Source organism: Dromiciops gliroides, chromosome 1 (genome assembly GCF_019393635.1).
Source record: "Dromiciops gliroides isolate mDroGli1 chromosome 1, mDroGli1.pri, whole genome shotgun sequence".
Taxonomy (NCBI): domain Eukaryota; kingdom Metazoa; phylum Chordata; class Mammalia; order Microbiotheria; family Microbiotheriidae; genus Dromiciops; species Dromiciops gliroides.
In genome coordinates, this window is record NC_057861.1 from 281,966,855 (window position 1) to 281,994,060 (window position 27,206).

General features: G+C 37.3%; 1 protein-coding gene across 9 annotated transcripts in view; it reads right to left on the minus strand.

The window, feature by feature from the left end:
- Positions 1 to 27,206, minus strand: part of NCOA2 (nuclear receptor coactivator 2) — a 361,979-nt gene that overhangs the window by 264,783 nt on the left and 69,990 nt on the right. For all 9 annotated transcript variants that reach the window (XM_043988572.1, XM_043988593.1, XM_043988540.1 and 6 more), the window contains exon 2: positions 6,422 to 6,498. The gene's annotated coding sequence lies outside the window, so the exon portion shown is untranslated. The remainder of the gene's footprint in view (positions 1 to 6,421; positions 6,499 to 27,206) is intronic.

A 27,206-nucleotide genomic window follows, 5' to 3' on the forward strand; every position in this document is an offset into this window, starting at 1 on the left:
GAATTTATGAAGATGAATCTTCCTGATTCCAAGTCCAGTACCCTATCTACTGTGTCACCTAACTACCTTCCCCTAGATAAATGCTAAATTCTCCTAACAGCTGTCCCTGCTTCAAGTCTCTTCTCACACCATTGTTATGCACACTGCTGCCAAAGCGATTTTTCTTAAGCTCAGATCTAACCATGTCACTCTTCTACTTGATAAACTCCAGGGGCTTCACTCAGATTGCCTCCAGAATAGAATAGAAATCCTCAGTTTAGCATTTACAGCCCTTCACAACTTGATCCCAAAGTATCTTCCCTGCCTTGTTGGACATCATTCTCCCTAGACCACTCTGCATTTCAGCCAAACTAGTATTGTCAGTTCCCCTCACAAATGAAAAGTCATCCACTTCCTCATGACTACTTCAGAGAAACCCTCTTCCTTCCAAACATAGCTGATAACCCCCCTTTAAGTGAAGTCCTTCCTGATTCCATCCTTTATCTAACTACTTTACTTTTATTTATTTATTCACTTATTTTGCTTTTTGGTGGAGCAATGAGGGTTAAGTGACTTGCCCAGGGCCACGTATTTATTGTTTATATACTATTCATACTTCATCTCTCTCATAGAATGCAAATTCTCTGAGAGTAGGGATCCTTTCATCCATTGTGTTTCTGTGTTTAGTGCCTAGCAGAGGGCCAGTTATTTAACAAATAAATGCTTGTTAATTTAACTTAGCTCACAAGTGTTCACAGAGCCTCTGTGTAAACAAGTCTCAGGAGGTGGAGGGAGAAACCATCCCCTTTTGAGGTAGGCCATGCCACTTCTGGATATTTCTAAGTGCTAGGAGATTTCCCCTTCCATCAACCCTAACCTGGATTCTTTGCCACGTTTGTCACTGCTCTTAGTTTGGCCTTAAGGGGTCACACATAACACATGGAATCCCTCTTCTCCATGAAATCCTCAGACACTTGACACTTACTAGCTGTGTGACTCCAGGCAAATCACTTAACCCTCATTGCCCCACCAAGGAAAAAACAACAACAAATAGTCCAGAAGTGAGGTCCTGCATCAAGGTGGTGTTAGTGTCAGAGGAGAGAAAGGGAAGTGTAGGAGAGATGCTACATAGATTAAATGGACAAGACTGGGCAGTAGATTGAATATGGGGAGGTGGGGTTGAGATGAGGATGACATTTTGGTTGGGAGAGTGTGTGACTGGGAATATTATGGTGCCCTCAACAGCATGAGAGAAGTTAGGAAGAGTGGAGGCTTTGGGGGTAAAGACAGCATGTTAAGATTTTGGATCCATTGAGTTTAGGATGTCTCTTGGGGAATCCTGTTTGAGACGTTGAATAGGCAACTGGATATGTGAGTCAGGAATTCAGCTGAGAGGTTAGGCTGGATGAGTAGGTTGAGAATTATCAGTGTAACTGAATCTCTAGCATCTGATGATATCACTAATCTAGAATTTTTCCAGGTTTCTGCAGTAGTTTTGTTTTACCATTGATTTCTTATCATTGCTGTGAGAATGTTACTCCTTCCATCTAAGTACCCCTCTGGACTATTTCAATAACCTGCCAGCTAGCTGGTCCCCTAAAGTATCTCCCCATGACAATCCAGGCTCAACTGCCAAAATGACACTCTTAAAGAACAGGCCTGAAGCCCTTCATCACCTGGCCCCCCGAATCTACTTCAATCCAAGGATACTGGCCTCTTTACTGTTCCTCAAACAAGACACTTCCTTCTTCCTAATCTCTGCCACCTGGTTTACCTGCATTTCTTCATGTCCCAGATAAAATCTCACCTACAAGAAGCCCTTTGCCATCCCTAATGCCTTCTAGTGTCTTTCCCCTTTGATTCTTTCCAATTTATTCTATAAGCAGCTCGTTTTTCCATAGTTGTCTGCAGGTCATCTCACCCATTAGACTGTGACCTCCTTGACAGCAGGATTTTTTTTCCTCTTTATATCAAGATTGCTTAGCACAGTGTACCTGGCACCTAGTAAAATGTTTACTGATTGACATCAAGCGGGGCAGCTAGGTGGCACAGTAGATAAAGCACTGGCCCTGAATTCAGGAGGACCTGAGTTCAAATGTGACCTCAGACACTTGACACTTACTAGCTGTGTGACCCTGGGCAAGTCACTTAACCCTCATTGCCCCACAAAAAACAAACAAACAGACATTAAGCTGCTGTGTAGTCTACAAGTCTTTGGCCTCTCATTCTTTCTTTTGTTACTAGAATCATGCTTAAAGCCATTTCACCATGGGGCAGCTAGGTGGCGAAGTGGATAAAGCGCTGGCCCTGGATTCAGGAGTACCTGAGTTCAAATCCGGCCTCAGACACTTGATGCTTACTAGCTGTGTGACCCTGGGCAAGTCACTTAACCCCCATTGCCCTGCAAAAAAACAAAACAAAACAAAAAAGCCATTTCACCATGAAAGAAACTTCCAGATCTTACACTCTGCCAGCATAGTGTTGAAGAATCCATAGTCACCTCCATGACAGAAGGAAAGAAAGTTTAAGCATCTTTGCTTGGATTTTTAAAAACTTTACTATGACCTTCCATTAAGAAAAAATAGAAAATTGAAATTAAACTTTTAATAGAAAAAAGAAGGCAGTATCTGATGGCCTTAGTTGAAAGAGGGGTGATAAACTCAAATAGAGATCCCTGCAGACTGCAGACTGACTTGGAAAAACCACAAATTAACATTATCTGTGTTCTACTGTGTTTTTATTTTGTTAAACATTCCCAATTACATTTTAATCCAGTTACCCTTTCTGTAACCCCTGTCTGACACTTCTTGTCTAAGGTATCAATTTATTCCCAGACCCAGTATTTAATTGATAACCATTCACTGTCAAAATTTTATTCAAGTGCAACTCTGAATCTCTTAAGAGAACTCAGGGCAAACAGTCATGACAATGAATAATCCTTATTGATAACTCTTTAGCTTAGCTGTCCTGCTTTTGAACCTTCTAGCACTTTTCAGCTTTGTCTAAAACTGAAGGCACCATGTCATCAATCTAAATTATATACAGAGAGACAGAAAGATAAAAAAAAAGATTCTCCACAGATAATGCTTCCTGCAGTAAATATGCTTATACAACTGTGCTTTTGTCAACACCATTATAAGAAAAGTAAAGAATGGAATAAAAGTTTAAAAGTATCTTAAGCATTCTTTTTCAAAGCTCATTTAAATAAGTCTTAAATATCTGGTTATACTTAGGGTATAAAGGATGAACTGTCTGTCATGATAAAGCACTAATTATTCCACAGATATTTATGCTTTCTTTAGTCTTTGACATTAAATAAGTCATTTATGCTTTCCCAAAGAATTTTATCAGGCAGAAAATCATACTATACCACTATGTAAAAATAATTATTCAGTTGGAATTTATTTAACTGATATTTGTTACTAGTTATTTTCACATCTTTCACTGCTCCACAGGAAGAATAACCAAAAGATATTTGACTAAACAACTTAATAGCTAATAGCTGGCATTTATAGGCTCTGTGCTTAGCTCTAGGTTTTTTTAAGGGTTGCACATAGGCTTCTAATGTACTACATGTTTTCACATACTTGGCTCTAATTCATCAGCAAAGTGTAGGGGAAACTTAGAAGTCAGGTGGTCTGGGTTCAAATCTCATAAACTACCCTTCACCCACACTCCCAATCATTATGTATAATAATAATAATGGATGTATGAATATAAATATCATATTTTATCTCATTTGATCTACATTAAAAATCCTATAGGACTTATCATCAAAGTCACTGTCTTGAAAAAGTTTTGATGTAAAATTATTAGTGTAGGTCAGATTGCCTTGAATGAAAATAAAAAGACCTCTCTACATTTTGGAAATACTGAAAATAATTTTTTTCTTTACATATTTTCTACATCCTTGAATTAAAAAGCAAATACACTTATTGGACATCCAAAAAGTGCCTGATTACACAAAGTATATTTTTAAAAACCAACCTCATTAGCAGTAGGCTTATAAATCTAAGTTAAATAAATTAGGCAAAAAACAAGAACTAGTCTTTTGTTTTCTAAGCAAATGAAATGTCAGAAAACCTTCATACCAACTTTTTTTAATTAAGTAAGATAAGCCTGAGGCTAATCTTCATGCACTAATTTTGGACCAATTAGCTATGCCACATTTACAGTTTAGACTGGAATATGGAGTTTAGCCCCAAGTTGAAACTGGGGCACAGATGCCACCCCAGAGACCAGACAAAATGGTGTCTTCAATCTGGTGATCCATTATTTTAATCACTAAGTTACCATGACCAGATCCTCTGCTCACAATTCAATTAATCGTCCCACTACTGACTTGTAAAATTTCACTTCGTATTTGCCAAAATCATTATTAGATGCTTAAAAAAGGGCAGCTAGGTGGCGCAGTGGATAGAGCACCGGCCCTGAAGTCAGGAGGACCTGAGTTCAAATCTGGACTTGGACACTTAACACTTACTAGCTGTGTGTCCCTGGGCAAGTCACTTAACACCAATTGCCTCACCCTCCCCCCAAAAGCATATGGACCTAAAAAGATGTTAATTTCTACAAATTATCAAAAAGGAAATTTTTAAAAGAAAGGATTAAAACAAAATATTCTTTATCAAAGGGGGCACGGGGAAATGTTGAGAAGTGAAGGAAATTAGTCCTAAAGAACACAAAAAAAGGAGTCTCAACTATGTTAAAAAAAACCAACAGTCTAATAACAAGATGATGATTGAACTAAAAAATAACAAGATAAAATTAAGAGGGATAGTTAAAATTCTTTATTAAACATACAGTAAGTACTTATTAAATATCTGTTGAATGGATCTTTGATTCTTTACCATTTAATTCTTTGATAGTTTAGGTTCCATTCTATTTCTTTAAATATTCACACACTTAACTAGTGTGATGTTGCTGTTTTCAAATACTATCTAAGTGTGTCTATATTCAGAAAAAACAAAATAAACCATACTCAAGGTAGATATTCATGGTTTAATCCAGACCATGTCAGAAACATCCTAAATACCATAAAGAGTTCCAAGAAAAATTATTTATTTCCAACAGCCACATCTACTCCAGTACCAGTGTGGACAGGGCCATCTTTGAGTTAGAATAATATCAATACTTACAGTGCTGACCTCAGAGGATGCTTAGGAGTCACCATTAAGATTGGATCTGTAAAGTGCCTTAAAACACTTTAAAAAGTAGGGGCAGCTAGGTGGCACAGTGGATAAAGCACCGGCCCTGGATTCAGGAGGACCTGAGTTCAAATCCAGCCTTAGACACTTGACACCAGCCATGTGACCACAGGCAAGTCACTTAACCATCACTGCCCCACAAAAAAAAAAAAAAGGAAAAGAAAGAAAAAGAAAAAGAAAAAAAAACACCCCCCCCTCAAAAAAACAGCCTTTAAAAAGTACTAGAGAAATGTCAGTTATTATTACCCACACAGCATATACTAATTTTTAAAAGTACAGTATTTTTTAAAACCACCTATGTTTGGGGCAGCTAGGTGGTGCAGTGGATAAAGCACTGGCCCTGGAGTCAGGAGTACCTGAGTTCAAATCCAGCCTCAGACACTTGACACTTACTAGCTGTGTGACCCTGGGCAAGTCACTTAACCCCAATTGCCTCACTAAAAACAAACACAAAAAAAAAACACCTATGTTTTAGGAATATATTTTATATAGCATATGGTGTAAGACAAAAGGGACAGCTTCTTAAAATCCCATGATCTTTTTCAAATAAGGTAAATATTAATAGTTCTGTTTTGAAAGTAAATTTCAGAAAGAAATGTTTATACAATCATATAAACTTAACATTGTCTGCTTAATGTTCTAGTCCTTTAATATATCTCTACTTTGCCTGTTAAAATGAACTACTAGTATTGTTAATCTCATACAAAATACACCAAGTCCCTTTCTCATGAATGGATTTAAGACAGGCTTATCACTACCTCATGGAGCCATGAGTCTTCCAATCCTGCATAAAGAGTAACTGTTCAAGGCTTGAGACCATTACAGCACAACTTAAATTTATAATTGCCAGTGGATATGCAAAATAACCTGCATTAGACAAGTTAGCTGTATACAACCTACACTCAAACTAAAATACCTTCAATATGCTGCTATTGAATACATTAAAACATCAAATATATATTCCACACTAGAAATTGGCAATACAGAAGAATTCTTTACCCACACATAATTTTAAGCAAGTAAGAAACCTGTGATTATAAAAAAATTTCCTTTTGACTAATTATTAGCTTGCAAATCAACTAAAAGTACTTACATTTCAATTAAAAATTAAGTGAAAATAACTATTTATTGACTCCAGATTGGAACCATTCCTACTTTTCCCAGCTTTAAATTATCCATGGAAGGAGGCAGACTTATAAAAGTGCAAACTGAATATAAAGTTATAGATGACTCACCAAGATTCAAAAAAGTAGACAGACAGGTTCTACCAGTTGGTGTGTGATCTTCAGTACTTTGATACATTTCAAGCCTCCTGTAAGTAAGACAGAAAACAGTGGTATAGGTAACTTTGCAATGTGAAAATGAAAAATGAATGAAAAGTATTAATGATGCAGTAGTATAACAGCTTTTAAAGAATTAAATGTAGACACTTAAGAAACCATCTGTTCTTGGGGCAGCTAGGTAGCACAGTGGATAAAAGCACTGGCCCTGGATTCATGAGTACCTGAGTTCAAATCTGGCCTCAGACACATACGACACTTACTAGCTGTGTGACCTTGGGCAAGTCACTTAACCCTCATTGCCCTACCAAAAAAAAAAAAAAGAAAGAAAGAAAAGAAAAAAGAAAAGAAACCATCTGTTCTTCTCAGTTCAATATATAAAACTCTGTTGAGTTGCAAGAATTGCCTTACATTTACCTCTTACACCTCATAACCTTTTAAATTAAATCCTATAGGGAACTTACAAGCCAATAGATGTTTAGAGAAACCTTTAGTACTATCTCCCAGCCCTCCCCCCAAACACACACACACACACACACACACACACACAGGATACTGAACACAAATAGAAAACCTGACAGACTGTGACAGTAATTCCACCTTAGAGAGCACATCAAAAGGCAGAAGGGGGTTGTGGTATGCAGCTTATGTTGTCATTCACTTTGTTAAATTTTTTTTATTTTTTATTTTTTTTTTTTTAGGCAATGGGGGTTAAGTGACTTGCCCACGGTCACACAGCTAGTAAGTGTCAAGTGTCTGAGGTCGGATTTGAACTCAGGTACTCCTGAATCCAGGGCCGGTGTTTTAACCACTGCGCCATCTAGCTGTCCCCGTTAAATTTTTAATGAACATTCTTCTGTACTTTTAAACACTTTTTAAACACTTCTGTTTTTAAATGGCTTTTTCTTTTGCCCCTAATGCTTCTTTTAAAAAATTTTTCAAGTAACAATTACTTTTAATTAATCTATCCTTTGATTTCACTAAGACCTGAAAAGACTTGTATGAACTGATATATAGTGAAGTGAGCAGAACCAAGAGAACGCTGTGCACAGAGACAGCAATATTGTTTGATGAAGAACTGTGAAATACAACTATTCTCTACAATACAATGATCCAAGACAATCCCAAAGGACTATCGATGAAACATACTATCCACCTCCAAAGAAAGAACTGATATTGATGGAACACAGACTGAAGCATGCTATTTTTCACTTTCAGTTTTTTTCTTTTATTCAAGTTTTCATACACAGAATGACTAATATGGTTATGTTTTACAAAATCACACGTGTATAACCTAAAAAAATTAATTTATCCTTCCAACTACATTTCCTATTATGGGAATATTTTTTTAAATGTAAATACCAAATCCCTTAGGAAAGCAAGAGTGGTTTGGTGGAGGTATGGATCATGAAGAAAGAGCTGATAGGTGGTTGTGGAAAGTAAAGGAATAGAGGAAAACTGACTTTGTGCACTCCTGAGCTCCGGGTGGCCAGCTTTATCAAAATTGCAGTGTGGGAAAGAACTGCTATGGAAACATAATATTTGCTCTTAAGAAAAATGTGGAGTTGGTATGGGGGGGGCAAAAATTCAAAGACAAAGTTCATGGAACAGTTTATTTGAAAAAAAAATCCCTCATAATATGATTAACACAGTCCGGCAAAATAAATTCACAAATAAGCCATGTCTGAAAATGTGTTTCTTTCTGCATTTTATTGTGTTTTGTTGTTGTTATTGTTTTTGTGGGGCAATGAGGGTTAAGTGACTTGCCCAGGGTCACACAGCTAGTAAGTGTCAAGTGTCTAAGGCCAGATCTGAATTCAGGTCCTCTGGAATCAAGGGCTGGTGCTTTATCTATCCACTGCACCACCAAGCTGCCCCTTCTTTCTGCATTTTAAATTCGTCACCTTCTTGTCAAGAAGTGAGTAGCATGTTTTATGTTCATTTGTTTGGGCTCTTGGTTTTTTATTTCACTGATTAGAATTCTAAAATCTTTCAAAATTATTTTCCCTCTTGACAGCTGTTATTAACGTATGGTTCATTCTTCTACTTTTGTTCACTTTGTTCTACATCATTTCATAAAGGTTTTCCAAGTTTTCTCTAAAATTGTCCATTTCATCCTTTCCCTTGGTACAATAGTTCATCACATTTAATTTCTCAATTTTGGCTACCATAAAAAAAAAAACCTATGTTTTGTATGTATAGGGTTTTTTTCTTCTTTATTTAATGTCTCTGAATTACAGGCCTCATAGCTGTATAGCTGAGTAAAGCTACAATTCGGTAACGTCCTAGGTATAGTTCTAAAGTGCTCTCTGGAACAGGTGGTCCAATTTGTAGCTCTACCAACAGTATACTGAGAGTATTGCAAAGTAGATTACTGAAAGAAAGAATTTTCACCTGGAAGGCAGGACAGAAAGTTAAGGTGGTGATGATACCTGAATTGTGTGTTCAATGATCTGAAAAACTTCAAGAGAGAGATTAGGAAGTGAAGGAGGGAAGGGGGAGCAGGCACATCCCCAGGCTGAAGGAGAGGGAGCAATAGTGGAGATGGCAGAGCAAAGACTGAGAATGAGGGACACAAGAACAAAGGACACCAAGTAACCTCAGTTTAGTTAGAACTGTTTAGTTAGAACTCAGTTTAGTTAGAATTCATGAAGAAATGTAATATGAGAGGAGGGCGGTCAGAACCAGACTTTGGAGATTAAGTGACTTGCCCAGTGTTAGTAGTTTATATTTTACAGAACTTGGAAACACTCTTAGAAAGTGACCATCACCACTATGACCTCCAATAGATGGGAATTAACCTCAAGGAAATGTCTCTAACCTGTGTATTGAACTGAATTATTACAACAGTTAAACCACTCAGAGGCAAAATGCTCTAAGACATGGGGGGCAGATGGAAACACGCCTGAAGAACCAAATGGGAGAAAGATTAAAGAAGAAAAATAGGATTTGAGCACTAATTAATACTTTTCTTTCCTTACTGCACAAATCCAACTTAACCCTTTTTGAAGCCCTGAAAAATACCGGCATTTTATTGAAAAATAGGATTTAGGGGCAGCTAGGTGGCGCAGTAGATAGAGCACTGGCCCTGGAGTCGGGGGTACCTGAGTTCAAGTCTGGCCTCAGACACTTAACACTTACTAGCTGTGTGACCCTGGGCAAGTCACTTAACCCCAATTGCCTCACTAAAAAAAAAAAAAAAGCATTTAGCCGAATGGTAATCATAATAGGTATTGGCTCAAAGGGTATGTACGCTATTCTAAAGATAAATAAAGGAGCACATGGAAGAAAGGGGTGGAGAACAGAACTACCTATCATGAAGATCCAATTCAATCAAACAAACATTTAAGAAATGCTCATGAAAGAAAATACAGGAACCCAGAGGGTGAAATCTAATCAAGGGCATGTGGTTTGTAAAAGACAGACAGACATAGAAACAGCAATATACTACAGACCACTTTGAACAGGAAAAAAAAATGAAATTCAGAAACCACCACAAGTCTAATAGAGATACATAATAAAAGGCAGTGTGGTAGAGTGGAAAAGGAGATGTATCTGAAGTCGGGAAACCTGGGATCAAATTCTGCCTATGATACCAATTACCTATGTGACCATAACCTTTCTGGGTAGCAGTTTTCTCATCTATAAAATGGGATTGGGGTCGACTGTTTTGATCCATGATTCTATGACCTCAATGACATTCTAGGACATCTTTTAGCAGCAGAACTAATAATTTCTTGATTTGTTTAAAGTACTTGAATTCTTTCTTTTTGGATGTTTGAACTATTTTTATTTTTAATCTGAAAACTCTGGACTTTGGTTATGATTCCTGGTTGTTTTCCTTTCAGGGTTTTTTCAGAAGGTAGGTAGTGAATTCTTTCTTATTCTCCTTTCCTTTCTGATTCTAAGAGATCTGGGCCGTTTGCTTTTACAATTTCTTGAGCTCTGTCTAAGGCTTCTTCTCCCCCATCCCTACCCCCCTTCATCATGGCAATAGGGTAGTCCAATGATTCTAAATTTTTTATTTCTCCTCAATCTGTTTTTCCAGGACAGTGGCTTTTGCTATGAGATACCTTAGATTTCCATTCCCTTAACTTTATTTTAAAATTTCTTGTGGCCTCATGAAATCACTAGTTTCTATCGATTTGATTCTTTCTAATTTTCAAGAAGATTGTTGCTTGGGTAAGGTTTTGTAACTCTTGTGCCAACCTGTTAGTTCCCTTTCCAATTCTTTCTTGCATAGATCTCATTTTTCTTTTTCAATTATTTCCTCAAACACTCACATCTTATTTATAAAAACCACTTTTAACTTTTTTGTTTCAACTCTTCTAGGAAGACTGTTTGAGTTTGTGCCCAAGCTGTGTTTTCCTCTGAGGCTTTATCTGTAGATATTTTAGAGTAATTCTCTTTTTCTGGATTTGTGTATTGAACTTCCCTGTGACCATAATAGTTCTTTTATGCTGGGATTCTTTGTTCGTTCTCATAGTCCACTTCTTAACTTAGGATGTCATGTTAGGGCGGGATTCTACCACATTTCTGGGGCCAAGGTCTGGGCTGGTCCTGTTGCTGCTTTCTTTGGGGCACTCAATGTTATGTTATTCCAGGATCTCAGGGATAGGCTGAGAACCTGCTCCCAAAGTGGTCTGATCCAGGACAAAGTCTGATTACTGCCCTCCCTGATCTGAGTTCTGCTAGTTTCTGACCTGGGTTTGGGTCTAAACAAAAGTAGGTTGCTGCTGGACTCAGTCCCTACCAGCCAGCTGAAACAACTGTTGATTCAGGGTGACAAGACTTGGTTTGGTCCCCACCTCTGCATGGGATTGCTGCCCTGGTTATTATTCTTCTGAAAGCTGAGCAAGATGCTGGAAATGCTATCATGCTCTGCTCCTAGGGTCTGCTGCTGGCTACTGAACTTCCCTTCTTTATATACTACCCAGGGTCACCCTAACTGGTAACACCATCACCCATGGGTGCATTTCACTTTTTCAATACACTTCAGATCTGTGAACCAGAACTAGGTAATGGGCCATGAAGCTGCCAGTTGGTTCCTGGCTCCTCGTGGTGCCACGGTATTGATCTAGGACCTTCTCTTTCCTCAGTGCAAAGTTTCTCCCTGGGCACTAGATTGCTTACACATGGGCATGCTCCTGGCCTGATCCCATCCCCAGTGTCAACAGACTTCTCTGTCATCCTGTGCCAAAATGGACTGGACAGATGACTCACTGTGACTTTTTTTTCCTGGATTTCTCCTTTAGGAATTGGACTAGTGAATTTTCTAAATCTGTTTGGAGGAGTTTTGTCAAAGAAAACTCAGCTATACCACTTCCTACCTACCACTTCACCATGCTGATTCCTGCCTTGACACAATCGGCTGTTCAATCAAATAGCATTTGAGTTTCCCTTGTTAGGGGGCAGCTAGGTGGCACAGTGGATAAAGCACAGGCCCTGGATTCAGGAGGAACTCAGTTCAAATCTGGCCTCAGACACTTGACACTTAACTAGCTGTGTGACGTTGGGCAAGTCACTTAGCCCCAATTGCCTCACCAAAAAAAGAAAAAAAAAAGAATTTCCCTTGTTTGAAGGCATTGTCAAAGCCCTGGGCAGATAAAGAAAGGCAAAAATAAACCCTTCGAGAGCTAACATTCTAATGGAGAAAATAACATGTAAACAACATAGTACAAACAAGATGTATAAAGAGTAAACAGATAGTAATCTGAGAGGGAAAGACATGAGCAGTAGGGCAATCAGAAAAGACCTCCTGCAGAAGCTGATATATTAACTGAGTCTTTATAGCCAAAATCAGAGTCAGAAATAATAAGCAGACAAAGTATTACAGGTATAGGAAATAGCTAGTATAAACAAACAGAGGGGAAAGTGTTGGGTGCCAGCAACAATGTATAGCTGAATCTGAAAGTTCAGAGGAGAGGGGAAGTCTAAGGTGCCAGATTGTGAATTACTTTAACTGACAAACAGATTTTATATATTTGATGCTGAAAGAGAGAGAACTATTGACACTCATGGGGAAGGTTAGAGGAATAAGGCCTTGGGAAATTACTAAACAGAGGAATGGGGAGGTTAGGTTATTTGAAGGAGTATCACTATGTATATTCAAGTCCCCTTGTATGAGGAAAGGAGCTGAAGAAGAAAGACTATGAGCTAGGCACTGAGCTCATGGAGGGAAGGAGGAAGGCAAGTGTCCTGAAGATTTCTAAACCAGAATCTTGACTGGGTGATAAATATGGGTTGAATGAACTTCAAAGGAGGAAAGGTTACTGAGTCATAGTGGTAGAGAGAGAGTCTAGAAGCAGCAAAGGGGAGCAAGGAATATTCCAATTCCCCAACCAAGACCAGGGAATCTTGAGTGAATGAATAAAAGTGCAACCAGTGCTGCAAAGGGTAGCCAGAAAAGAGCTGTGTAGGAAGCCAGAGTTCAGTGAATCCAAGAAGATGAAGGGAGAAAGGAAAAGGCTTAAGATGAAAGCTAGTTTGTGACCTATGGAACTTCAGAAAGCACAGGGCAAGGGGTAGGCAGCTTTAAAGTGGGACATGGTGGGAAGGGGAGGTTAAGGGTGAAGGGAATAAGGAAGTAGTCAGTGGGGCACGTCGAACAAGGTTTGAATGGCAGTCGAAGGTTCAGAATTATTGGGGTGGGAAAGGTATGACGGTAGAAGTTTGTTAATTATTGAGGACTGAATTCAAGTACATCATTTTCCACGGGGTTCATCTCTGGGTTTCAGTACATCAGTGTGTGGCTGTAAGGCGGGAGTGGGGGGCAGTGCTACCTGAAGGTTATTCCTGAGGCTGGGACAAAGCAGGCTCTGAAGAAGTGTGGTGGCTATAGGTGATGCCTTCCTAGAACATTATGGAAGGGTTCTCCTTTTTCTAATGTTACTGAGTTCCTGGAACACTGTAGGTGCTAAATAAATGATTACTGATTAACCCAAAATGAAATTATTTTAAGAGGAATTCAATATAGGTCATGGGTATCTATCTCTAGCAGGGTGGTGATCGTTAATATCCCTTCCAGCTCAAAGATTATAAAGGTTCTTAACTAAAAAAAAATCTATATTTGTACATAAAGAATGCCATGATGATAATTCTTTAAACAATTAGTGCCCCCAAAAGGTAAATTACTAAATAGTTTATTTACTCTATGCTACCAAAGAACTCATATAATTCATATGTAAGAGCAGTTTATCCCCAGACTCATTTTCACAACCTCTCTATAGGATTAGCTTTGCACTTTTCTATCACTTCTCTTGCTAAGAGCTCCAATACAAATTGATATGGCACATCACAGATCTACACAGATGGTACTCCATAGTTTCCACAGTTCTGATTGAATAGCTCATTTGACTAACTAATAAATGTTCCTATTTTGAGACAAAATTAATATGGAAATTCATGAAAGTAATACATAGTTTTTTGTTTTATTAGTGAGGCAATTGGAGTTAAATGACTTGCCCAGGGTCACACAGCTAGTAAGTGTCAAGTGTCTGAGGCTGGATTTGAACTCAGGTACTCCTGACTCCAGGGCCAGTGCTTTATCCACTGTGCCACCTAGCTGCCCCAATACATAGTTTTTTTCAAATCCAAATCACTGATTTGACCCAGGTTACTTGCACCTAAAAGCCTGAATTACATAAATTCTGCATGAGCATCATAGAAAAAAATATCTATGATTGGTGGTAATGTTCATGTGTGTGTATTTCCTATTACTGTACTGTCATCCAATGAGTCAGCTGGTGTAGGAGAGAAAAAGAGTGAGATTATACTATTTCCCACATGACTGCCAACAGGCAATAACTCCAAACTACAAAAGGATGCACAAAAGTTTTTACATCAAGCAAGCCCTAAAAATTAAGAATAGTTTATCTATTTGACTTGGTTTTAATTTATTTAAAATAAACAACTATGTAGAACTTTGACTTCAACACAAAATAAATGGAGTCTAAATGTTATCACCAATGTCAGCAAGGTTAACAAGTCACAGTTCATTTAATTACTTCTAAATAGAACATGCTAAAATAATATTTTAATGGTTGTAGGTGAACTACACTTGAACTTTGTTCTTCTATATTTTCTAAATTTCCTTCCCTTAACCTTTGCTCAAGTAGCTAAACTTAATTATGAAACTTTCCTCTTTGTTCACTGGTTGCAGCTTCTAAACCTTCTCTAAATATATTGTTTCTCCTTTCCAAACTGGAAATGCAACTATCCAGGAATTTTTATTGTAGTTCATAGGACCAAGAGTGATTGGTCCCTCCCCCCCCCAAAAAAAAGGGATTGGAGCTCAGATTAAATGCTAATCACTAGAAGGAAATTTACAGAAGTTGTCTCATCCAATTCTCTCATTTAAGAAATGAGAAAAAATAACAAAATTCATCTGGAAGAACAAAGCTCAAGGATATCAAGGGAATAAATGAAAAAAAAATGCAAAAGAAGGTGGTCTAGCTGTACCAGATCTTTAACTGTATTATAAAGTGGTAATTATTAAAACAATCTGGTACTGGCTAAGAAATAGAGAGGGATGGATTGGTGGAACAGAATAGGTACAGATTACACTATAATAAATGACTACAGTCATCTAATACATGATAAACCCAAAAATCCAAGCCTTAGGAACAAATACTCATTATTTGACGAAAACTGCTGGGAAAACTGGAAAACAGTATGGCAGAAACTAGGTATAGACCAACACCTCACACCGTATACTAAAATAAGGTCAAAATGAGTACATCATTTACATATAAAGGATGATACCATAAGCAAATTAAGAGAACATGGAATCATTTATCTGTCAGATTTATGGACAGAGGAAGAATTTAGGACCAAAGAAGTTACAGAGAGCAATACAAAATGTAAAACAGATATTTTTGATTACATAAAACTAAAACGTTTTTGCACAAATAAAACTAATGTAGCCAAGATTATAAGGGAAGCAGAAAACTGGGGGAAAAAATTTGAAACAGGTATCTCTGATCAAGGCCTCATTTCTCAAATATACAATGAACTTAGTCAAATCTATAAAAATACAAGTCACTGCCCAATTGAGACATGGTCAAAGGATATAAACAGATAAACAAAAAAACAAACAAAAAAGAAAAGGTATGAACGGGCAGTTTTCAGGCAAAGAAATCAAAACTATCTACAGTCATATAAAAATGCTCTAAATCACTACTAATCAGAGAAATGCAAATTAAAACAACTCTGAGATATCACTTTACACCTATTAAGAGTGGCAAATATAACAAAAAAGGAAAATGTTAGATGTTGGAGGGGATGTGGGGAAACTGGAACACTAATACACTGTTGGTGGTGTTGTGAAAGGATCCAACCATTCTGGAGAGCAACTAGGCCAAAGGGCTATAAAACTGTGCATACCACTACTAGGTTTATATCTCAAAAACATCCCCCAAAAGAGAAAAAGACCTATTTATACAAAAATATTTATAGCAGCTCTTTTTGTGGTGGCTAAGAACAGGAAATCAAAGAATGCCCAGCAATTGGGGAATGGCCAAATAAGTAATGGTATATGATGATGATGGAATATAACTGTGCTGTAAGAAATGAAAAGTAGGATGATTTCAGAAAGGCCTGGAAAAACTTATTATGCACTGATGTATAGTGAAGTGAGCAGAGAACCAGGAGAACCGTTGTGCACAGTGACAATAATACTGTTTGATGAAGAACTGTGAATGCCTTAACTATTCTCAGCAATACAACCATCCAAGGCAATCCCAAAGAACTAATGATGAGGCACGCTATCCACTACTAAAGAAAGAACTGATACTGAACACAGACTGGAGCATGCTATTTTTCACTTTCTTTCATTTTTCCCTTTTATTCAAATTTTTCTATACAAAATTACTAATATGATAATGTTTTATATAATTTCAAATGTATAACCTATATCTTGATTGCTTACCACCTAAGGTAGGGGAGAGGGGAGAGGGAAGAAGAGATAAAATTGGGAACTCAATGGCTGGACAAGTTGTGGTATATGAATACAATGGAATACTATTGTGCTGTAAGAAATGATGAGCAGGAGGAGTTCAGAGAAACCTGGAGGGTCTTACGTGAGCTGATGATGAGTGAGATGAGCAGAACCAGAAGAACATTATACACAGTATCATCAACATTGAGTGTTGACCTACTGTGATGGACTATATTCTTCTCACCAATGCAATGGTACAGAAGAGTTCCAGGGAACTCATGATAGAAGAGGATCTCCAAATCCAAGAAAAAAAAACAAAAACTGTGGAGTATAGATGCTGATTGAACCATACTATTTCTTTTGTTTTGGGTGCTGTTGTTTTTCTTTCTATTTTGAGGTTTTGCATTACTGCTCTGATTTTTTCTCTTATAACAGGATTAATGCAGAAATAGGATTAATGTTATTATGTGTATATATATATGTGTGTGTGTATAGATATATATATCTATATGTATATAGATATATAGATATAACCTATATCAGATTACCTGCTGTCTAGGGGAGGGGGGAAGGGAGGGGGGGGAAGGAGAAAAATCTGAAATTGTAAAGCTTGTATAAACAAAAGTTGAGAACTATCTTTACATGTAACGGAAAAAATAAAATACCTTATATGCAAAATGAAAAAAAAAATGGGAACTCAAAACTTTAAATAAAAATGTTTATTATGAAAAAAAGACTAAAATTCCTAAAATTAAAAAAAAAAAGAAGAAATGAGGAAAATGTGGCCCAAAGAGTTTATTTGACTTACATAAAGTGAAATGGGTAGCAAGTAAAAGACATGCTAGGATTTGAACCTATGTCCTCTGACTCACATCCACTATATATAAGGCTTCAGTTTTAACAGTAGAAATAATTTCATTTATGCTGTAAAAGTTCGCATATAGATGCTGAGTGAAATAAGCAGAACGAAGAGAACACTGTACACAGTAAGAGTAACACTGTGTGATGATCAGCTGTGATGAACTTAACTCTTCTCAGCAATACAATGATCCATATGAATTTTTATTATTTTTCTAGCTCTGTGAAATAATTTTTGATAGTCTGATTGGTATGGCACTGAATAAGTAAGTTAATTATTTAGGTAGAATTGCCATTTTTATTATATTAGCATGGCCTACCCATGAGCAATTTATATTTTTCCATTTGTTTAAATTGGATTTTATTTATGTGAAAAGTGTTTTGTAATTGTGTTCAGACTTCCTGAGTTTGCCTTGGCAGGTAGATTCCCAAGTATTTTATATTGTCTACAATTATTTTAAATGGAATTTCTCTATCTTTTGCTGCTGAACTTTGTTGGTCATATATAGAAATGCTGATGATTTATGTGGGTTTATTTTATACCCAGCAACTCTGCTAAAGTTGCTAATTGTTTTGAGTAGTTTTTTAGTTGATTCTTTGGGATTCTCTAAGTATATCATCATATCATCTGCAAAGAGTGATAAGCCTTTTTTCTTCCTTGCCTGTTCTAATTCCTTTAATTTCTTTTTCTTCTCTTATTGCTAAGGCTAACATTTGTACTATAATACTGAATAATAGTGGTGATAATGGATATCCTCATTTCACCCCTGATCTTATTGGGAATGCCTCTAACTTATCCCCATTGCATATAATGCTCAGCAATACAATGATCCAAGGAAATTCCAAAGGACTCATGATGGAAAATGCTCTCCACATCCAGAAAAAGAATTGTGGGATCGGAATGAAGACTGAACCATACTATTTTTACTTTTTGTGTTGTTGTGTTTTATTTTTCATTTTTGAGGTTTTCCCTTTTGTTCTGAATCTTCTTTTACAACGTGACTAATGTGGAAATATGTTTAATGTGATTGTACATATATTAAGCTACATCAGATTGCTTGCTGTCTTGGAGAGGGGGAAGGAAAGGGAGGGAGAAAAATTTGGAACTCAGAATCTTATAAAATAAATGAATAATGAAAACTATCTTTACGTCTAACTGGAAAAAATACTATTAAGAAAAAAAAAGTTGTCACACAGAACCAAGCATAGGCTGCCCACTTAAGTGTATCAAACTACCTACTGGTCAGGTAAATTGATTGAAAATTCAGTTTAACCTCCTCCCTGCTAAAAGCTTTAGAAGAAATATTACTATACCAAATTACTAGAATCATTAAAAAAACTATATGAAAACCATTTTGTTGCAGAGCAAGTAAAAGCCTTTCCTTAAAAGTTTTATGTAGTGATTTTAACTTCTAGAATAAGCAGGTAACCTGGTTTTGGTAGACCATGTTATCATGTAATACAGGGGTAGGGGTATAATTAAACTAGAAAGGAATAAGATCTGGATTCTAATAGTAAGCAAGTCATTCAGCCTCTCTGGGCTTCAGTTTCCTTATACATAAATGGATGGAGTTGAACTACACCTCTAAAGTCCTTTGTAATTTTAAATCCTGTGATCCCATGTGATATGAAATAAATGCCTATTTGGTAACTCTCCACTTTCAGCCAGGGCACATTGATCAACAGAAATTTCATCATCATGCTTATTGTCTCAGTGTTTGATACTTAACACCTCAACTGCCTCAGTTGCCTCTTCTGGAAAGTTAAAGGATGGACCGGTAAACTCCTCCCAAAGCCTTCCTTTACAAAAGGCTGGGATCTGAACTTTTCATGTTGTCTCCACTTTCTATCAGCAACTTAGCTTAGCTTCCATTCCACAGAACAGCATAGCATACCTGGTCCAACTCTACTTCAATTAATTACAAATTTCACCTACATTTCAAAGGTCTTTCATATTCGCCTTCTACTTTTATAGAACTCACTGACCCACCTTACTTGATCACTATTATATCCCTCCCTCACCCTCCGTTACTATGATTCCCAAAAGAGAGGTAAGTATTCTAATGGTCTAATGTTATAGTCTCTACTTTCTTACTGCTACCCCCAATTTTTTTTTTAAGTGAGGCAATTGGGGTTAAGTGACTAAGTGTCTGAGGCCGGATTTGAACTCAGGTACTCCTGAATCCAGGGCCGGTGCTCTATCCACTATGCCACCTAGCTGCCCCTACCCCCAATTTTCTGATGGATGCTCTGTCAATACCACCACCCCCTCCATCAACCTCCCAAAAGCTGCTTCTAGGAGAAGTGCAGAAGGGAAGAGAGAAAGAGAAAGAGAAAGAGAAAGAGAAAGAGAGAGAGAGAGAGAGAGAGAGAGAGAGAGAGAGAGCGCGCGGGAGAGTGAGCACCTCAAAAGTAATCCTGAAATGGAAAGGTTAACTTGAGATCATTCAAATGTCCTATTAGGCAAAAACCATTATGTAAAAATTAAAGAATCAAAAGGCTAGAAGATATTCTGAAACCTACCTTTCTCCTATCCCCCAAATTCCTTTATATACCACAGCCAGACAAATCTTCTTTAACACAAACATCTGGTCAAGTTACTCCTCTCAATTATCTGAGTGACAAATTGAAACTTCTTTGATTAGCATTCAAGGCCTTCTTCAATCTAGCACCAACCTCACCATAGCAGTATTACCCCACTGAAAATCCCAGTCCAACAGGTCTATTTTACGTTCCCTTCAAAGCCAGCCTCAGCATTTGCACCTTTACACACAGAGGCTATTCCCTATGCTTAGAATGTTCTCTTCAACCGTATGTTCATAATTGCACATGTAGAACCTATATCTGATTGCTCACCACCTCAGGGAGGGGGAAGGGTAAGGAGGAAGGGAATGAGAGAAGGATAGAATTTGGAACTCAAAACTTTAAATAAATATTTAAAAATTTTTAAAAACTAGTATGTTCACACCCATCCTTTAATACCCAACTTAAATGCTACCTCCCTACTTCAAATGAAGTCTTCCTTCACCTGTACCTGCCACAACCTCATATCTCTCTCAAAAATCTACTCTCATTAAACCGTATCTGTACTATGGTGTTCTGGGCATGACAGTGTACAGGCACTGACAAGCCAGAGGGAGGGAGAGAGGAAGAGGGAGATTCAGGGGGAGCAGGAGAGGGGGATAAAGAGAGAGAGAGAGAGAGAGAGAGAGAGAGAGAGAGAGAGAGAGAGAGAGAGAGAGAGAGAGAGAGAGAGAGAGAATGTGTGTATACAGGAAAGCAGTCGGAATGTTGATGGGTTTGAGTTCATGTCGTATGAGGATCAACTAAAGGAACTGGGTATATCTAGCTGGGAGAAAAGAAGACACTCAGGAGGAACATGACAGCTGCCTCCAAGTATCTGAAGGACTGTCATGTGGAGCAGTGATTAGATTTGTTCTATTTGTCTTGACCTCTTCAAGTGAAACAGGGGTATGAGAACATCATAACAGAAGGCAACTTAGTGATGAGGAAACTCCAGCCAATAGCTTCCTTTTTTCTTTTTTTTTTGGTGAGGCAATTGGGGTTAAGTGACTTGCCCAGGGTCACACAGCTAGTAAGTATTAAGTGTCTGAGACCACATTTGAACTCAGATCCTCCTGAATCCAGGGCCGGTGCTCCATGCACTGCACCACCTAGCTGCCCTCGGCTTCCTTTTTTTAATGAAATATGCATCTCAGGTGAGAAGGTGGTGAGAGAAGGCATGGGATGTTTGAGGAAGGATCAGAAGGTTTGGAAAATGGGGAGGGGAAAGAATGATCCAATTAGAGATGTGTAAAAGGACCACCTTACTACAGTTAAGGGTCCCATTGAAATGATATAAAAGATACATGTAGTGGACCTAGCATGGTTTTGATATTTCTCCATCTTTGTTCAGCAAAGGCAAGGGAAGGTAGTAGTTGAGGCTTAGCTGGGTAAAATCAGTGACGGGGGTGATGATACAAACTGGAAGAGAACTGAGGGGTGGAGGAAGTGGCACTCATAGGAGCTCCACACCAATAGGATTAGGGGATGCAAAGGAGAAGGAAACATGGAATCCTAATAGGGATGGATGAATTTCAGGGTTCGTGAACATGGATAGCTGGGGTTTTAGTTTGACTTAATGTTGCTTTCCATAACTCTAACTTACAGGGCTTTTCCTAACCCATTTTTTTTTTCTGCACTATTCTCAGTGACCTCTATTTTTAGTTACATTTTCAAGGACTCTTAAGATTCTTCCCAACTAACCCTAAAACTACTTTCACCTATCCTGTGGTTTTAAAAATAGTCTTTGAGTCTACCTATCAGATCTTTGGAAAGGAAAACAGTTTATGACCAAACAAGAGGTAGAGAATATTATAAAATGCAAAATGGATGATTTTGATTACATTAAATTAAAAAACTTTTGTACAAACAGAAGCAATGCGTCCAAAATTAGAAGGGAGGCAGAAAGCTGGGAAACCATTTTTATGGCCAGTACTTCTGATAAAAGCCTCATTTCTAAAATACATAGGGAACTAAATCAAATTTATAAGAATCAAAGTCATTCCCCAATTGAGAAATGGTCAAAGGCAGTTTTCTGATGAAGAAACCAAAGCTACCTATTCCCATATGAAAAAATGCTTTAAATCTCTAATGATTAGAGAGATGAAAATTAAAACAACTCTGAGGTACCACCTGACACCTATCAGATTGGCTAAAATGACAAAAAAGGAAAATATTAAATGTTGGAGAAGCTGTGGGAAAATTGGAACACTAATGCATTGTTGGTGGAGATGTGAACTGATCCAACCATTCTGGAGAGCAATTTGGAATTATGCCCAAAGGGCGATAAAGTTGTGCATACCCATTGACCCAGCAATACCACTTTTGGGTCTTTTGCCCAAAGAAATCATGGAAAGGGGAAAGGGACCAACATGTACAAAAATATTTGTAGCTGCTCTTTATGTGGGGGCAAGGAATTGGAAGTTGAGGGGATGCCCATCAATTGGGGAATGGCTGGACAAGTTGTGGTATATGAATACAATGGAATACTATTGTGCTGTAAGAAACGATGAGCAGGGGCAGCTAGGTGGCGCAGTGGATAGAGCACCGGCCCTGGAGTCAGGAATACCTGAGTTCAAATCCGACCTCAGACACTTAACACTTACTAGCTGTGTGACCCTGGGCAAGTCACTTAACCCCAATTGCCTCACTTAAAAAAAAAAAAAAAAAGAAATGATGAGCAGGAGGAGTTCAGAGAAACCTGGAGGGTCTTACGTGGGCTGATGATGAGTGAGATGAGCAGAACCAGAAGAATATCGTACACAGTATCATCAACATTGAGTGTTGATCTACTGTGATGGACTATATATTCTTCTTACCAATGCCATGGTACAGAAGAGTTCCAGGGAACTCATGATAGTAGAACTGTGGAGTATAGATGCTAAATGAACCATACTATTTCTTTTGTTTTTGGTGCTGTTGTTTTTCTATTTTGAGGTTTTTCATCATTGCTCTGATTTTTCTCTTATAACATGACTAATGCAGAAATATGTTTAATGTTATTATATGTGTGTGTGTGTGTATATATATATATATATATATATATATATATATATATATATATATATATAAATATAAATATAAATAAAACCTATATCAGATTACCTGCTGTCTAGGGGAGGGGGGAGGGAGGGATAAAAATCTGAAATTGGAAAGCTTGTATAAACAAAAGTTGAGAACTATATTTACATGTAACGGGAAGAAAAATACTTTATTAATTAAAAAAAAAAATAAAGTCTTTGTTCCTATTTGCTTGTAGGCCTGCCTGCTTTCAAGTCTCTCCCTACTCCAATTATTCCATTCAGCCACCAAAATGATTTTCCTAAAGCACAAATCTGACAATGTCATTCCCCTGCTATATTAAAACAAACTCCAGTGGCTCCATGTTGTGGAAAGCTAGATGGTACAATGGATAGAATGCCAGACCTGGAATCAGGACCTCATCTTCATGAGTTCAAATCTAGCCTCAGATACATACTAGCTGTGTGACCCTGGGCAAGTCACTTAACCCTATTTGCCTCCATTTTCTCATCTAAAAATTGAGCCAGAGAAGAAAATGGCAACTCATTCCACTGTCTTTGCCAAGAAAACTGGGTCATAAAGAGTCAGACATGATTGAAATAACAACTTCCTGTCACCTCCAGGATGGGTTTGGCATTCAAAGTCCTTCATAACCTAGTCCCCTCCTATCTTTCTAGTCTTCTTACATCTTACTCCCTACCATGTTCTCTTCCATCCTGTGACACTGGCCTTCTATATGTTTCACAAATAAGACACTGAATCTCTTAGTTCTTGGTAATTTTCTCTGACTGTCCTCTGTGCCTAGAATATTCTCCCTCCTCAGCTCTGCCTACTGACTTCCCTGACTTCCTTTAAATCCCAACTAAAATTCCATCTTTCTTAATTCCAGTGCATCCCTTCTGTTAATTATTTCCAATTTATCCTGAATATAGCTTTTTAAAAAAAATGTATTTGTTTTCATGCTGTCTCCACCATTCCAATGTAAGCTCCATGAAGGCAGGGGCTGTCTTTTGTCCCTTTTTGTATCTCCAAAGCTTAGCACAGTGGCTGGCACAAAGTACACACAGTAACAGTGACAGTCTACCTTTTATGCCCTCCTCTGCAAAAAAAAAAAAAAAAAAAAAGTCATCAATTAACAGTAGGAAACCATTCTAAAATACACATATATTATATTCTTAAATCTTTTCTCCAAAACGATTCCATACTCTTTTCTGATCAACCTGTACATCTCAAGGTGCATTATGTTCTCCAAAATTTTAGATACAGAACCACTGCTATTATATTATACACCCTAAACAATTTTCTCTGTTCCAGATGTTTTTGTTTCAAACTTTTAGTTTGAAATACCGATTCTATAAAAATAATTATGTGCAACCAATAGTTATTACAAAACTTTGTTAAACTACACACAAAACAAAAATTTGAGATCTCTACATTTCTCTTAAGAAAGTAAACTGAATTTTTCACACAGGCTAAACTTCCCATGGCAGTCTGTAACCTTGATGTTCTGCCTTGACATTATTCCTCTATCCCAACCATACACCTTTGTGGAAAGAGGAGGTCTAAACTAAAGTTGCAAACTAAAGAGTTATTTCTTGTTGCTTTCTTTGGCTGCAACAATCTTCCCCACCCTACAACTCTACACTGAAGCTTCTGTATCAACTTTAAGGACCTCCTTAATAGTACTTCCCCACTGAATTAATCATTGGGCAGTGGGGCCTCTCTAGCATTTAATATTATTATAGAAACATTATAGGTGATATTTACCAAAGCACTTCCCTAAGTAAGGCTAAGTAACCACTGATAGCAACTATGCTACAGGAATAATACATTTCTACAGTAGACACAGGAAAAAGAGATCAAGGAAAGGCTGGCTATAATTTCAAGGGTAAAAGTAGTCAGTGAGAAAACAGTAGTTAAAAAGAAAAAGTACTAGGATTTAGAATAGAGAAATTCTAATCAATTATAGGGATTTATTTAATTAATTATGGCAGATGGTCTCATTCAAAAACTTCAGAGTGAATTCTCTCCAAAAAACTCTTAAGAAACTTCTGAATAGATCTACTCCCTGTAAATATCTAAGGGTGGGCCTTCTAAATAAATTGTAAAAGAAAGCAAGCACTCTCTCTACACACACACACACACACACACACACACACACACACACACCCCCTCACCCTCACCCTCCATCCTTACTGTGCCTATTTTTCCTAGGACAGATAAGCTTACATCATAAAAACCTTCTCCTATTAGAAGTTCTTCCTTAAAGGAAGATAGAAAATGCTATTTGTAGTTCTCTCGGCGCTTAGAAAAGAAAGAGGCCAAGTGGTACTCTGGATATACTGCTGAATATGAAGTCAGAAAAATCCCAAGTTCAGATCTTGTCTCAAATATTTAATACTGTTTTTTAAAAGTAATAAGCATTTTTATTTATAGTGTGGGGTTCAAATTTTTATCCCTCCTTCCTTCCCTCCCTCCCCCCTCCCTGAGGTGGTAAGCAATCAGATATAGGTTATACATGTATGATTATTACATATTAGTCATTTTGTATAAGAAAACTTAATGAATAAAAGAAAAAAATGAAAGAAAGTGAAAACCAGCATGCTTCAGTCTGTGTTCAATCAATATCAGTTCTTCCTTTGGAGGTGGAGAGTATGTTTCATCATTAGTCCTTTTGGATTGTCTTGGATCATTGTATTGTTGAGAATAGTCATGTCATTCACAGTTCTTCATTAAACAATATTGCTGTCTCTGTGCACAATGTTCTCTTGGTTCTGCTCTCTTCATTATATATCAGTTCATATAAGTCTTTCCAGGCCTTTCTAAAATCATCTTGCTTGTCATTTCTTATAGCACAATAATATTCCATCACCATCACAGCTTGTTTAGCCATTCCCCAATTGATGAGCATTCCTTTAATTTCCAATTCTTAGCCACCACAAAAAGAGAAATATTTAATATCGTTTATCCTGTGCAAGTTACAGCCCCAATTTTCTCACTGATAAAACAGGGATAACAAGAGCACCTGTTGTGAGGATTAAATAAAATATATAGAGCAATATAAAAATCTTGAAGTGCTATGCTACTATTACCCCAACCTCTTGAACAAATAAAATGTCAATTTAGACTAACCAATCAATACACATCTTGGGGTGGGGTAAAACAGAATACACTGCAAAATGTAGGTGGCAGAAAAACATTAACAATCAATAAAATGTATTTTTTCTTAAAGTATGATTCCATTTTATATTATAAGCAGACTGTTAAGAGCACTGGAATTAGAGTGATGATCTAAATTAAAATCTTGGTTCTTCTACTTCCTACTTCTGTGATTCTAAGGGAAGTCACTTAACTTTTCTGAACCTTGATTTGTAAAATGAAAACAAGTTTCACTACAGTCTGTTTTGAGGAAAGTAGTTTTGCAAACCACAAAAGCTCTATAAAGCTAAATTAATCTTAAAATGCTGTTAAATACAAATAACTTTACTACATAATAATCATTATTAATAATATTCTGGTATATGGTTAGAGCTTACAGATTTACAGACCATTACCTAATACCTTTGGAAAAACTCTGGTATATAAATAGAAATGGATAAACAATTTAGTAACATGTCAAGAGTGTCCTTGGTCAAAATAACCCAGGAACCAATGTTCTAGTCAATAAAACTCATGAAACATCGAAGTAATTTCTTTCTTTAAAGGATTAGGAATACCATATAATCTCTGTGCCATATTAATGAAGCTAAAATCAACTAAGGGCTAGAGAGACATAATATCACACTCCTCTAACAACTGGAAAGCACAACAAACCTTTAAGAGTCACTCCAGTTTCCAATCTAATAGGGACTTCTATTGTCTGACATAAGTCATACAATCATGCAATCATATAATATTAAGAATCATACCTTAGGGCAGCTAGGTGGTGCAGTGGATAAAGCACCGGCCTTGGATTCAGGAGTACCTGAGTTCAAATCCGACCTCAGACACTTGACTTACTAGCTGTGTGACCCTGAGCAAGTCACTTAACCCCCATTGCCCAGCCAAAAAAAAAAAAAAAAGAATCATACCTTAGAAAGGGCAGCTAATAAAGGTGGCGCAGCGGATAAAGCACTGGCCCTGGAGTCAGGAGGACCTTACTCAGACACTTGACTTTTACTAGCTGTGTGACCCTGGGCAAGTCACTTAACTCTGATTTCCCCATAAAAACAATAATAACAACAAAAGAATCATACCTTGGAAATCATTTAATCCAAGTGCCTCATTGAACAGGTGAGAAAACATGGTTGTTGACGAAATAATGTACTTTTAATATGCAGACATCTCATTTTACAAATAAAACAATTGTACAAAAAGAAGTTA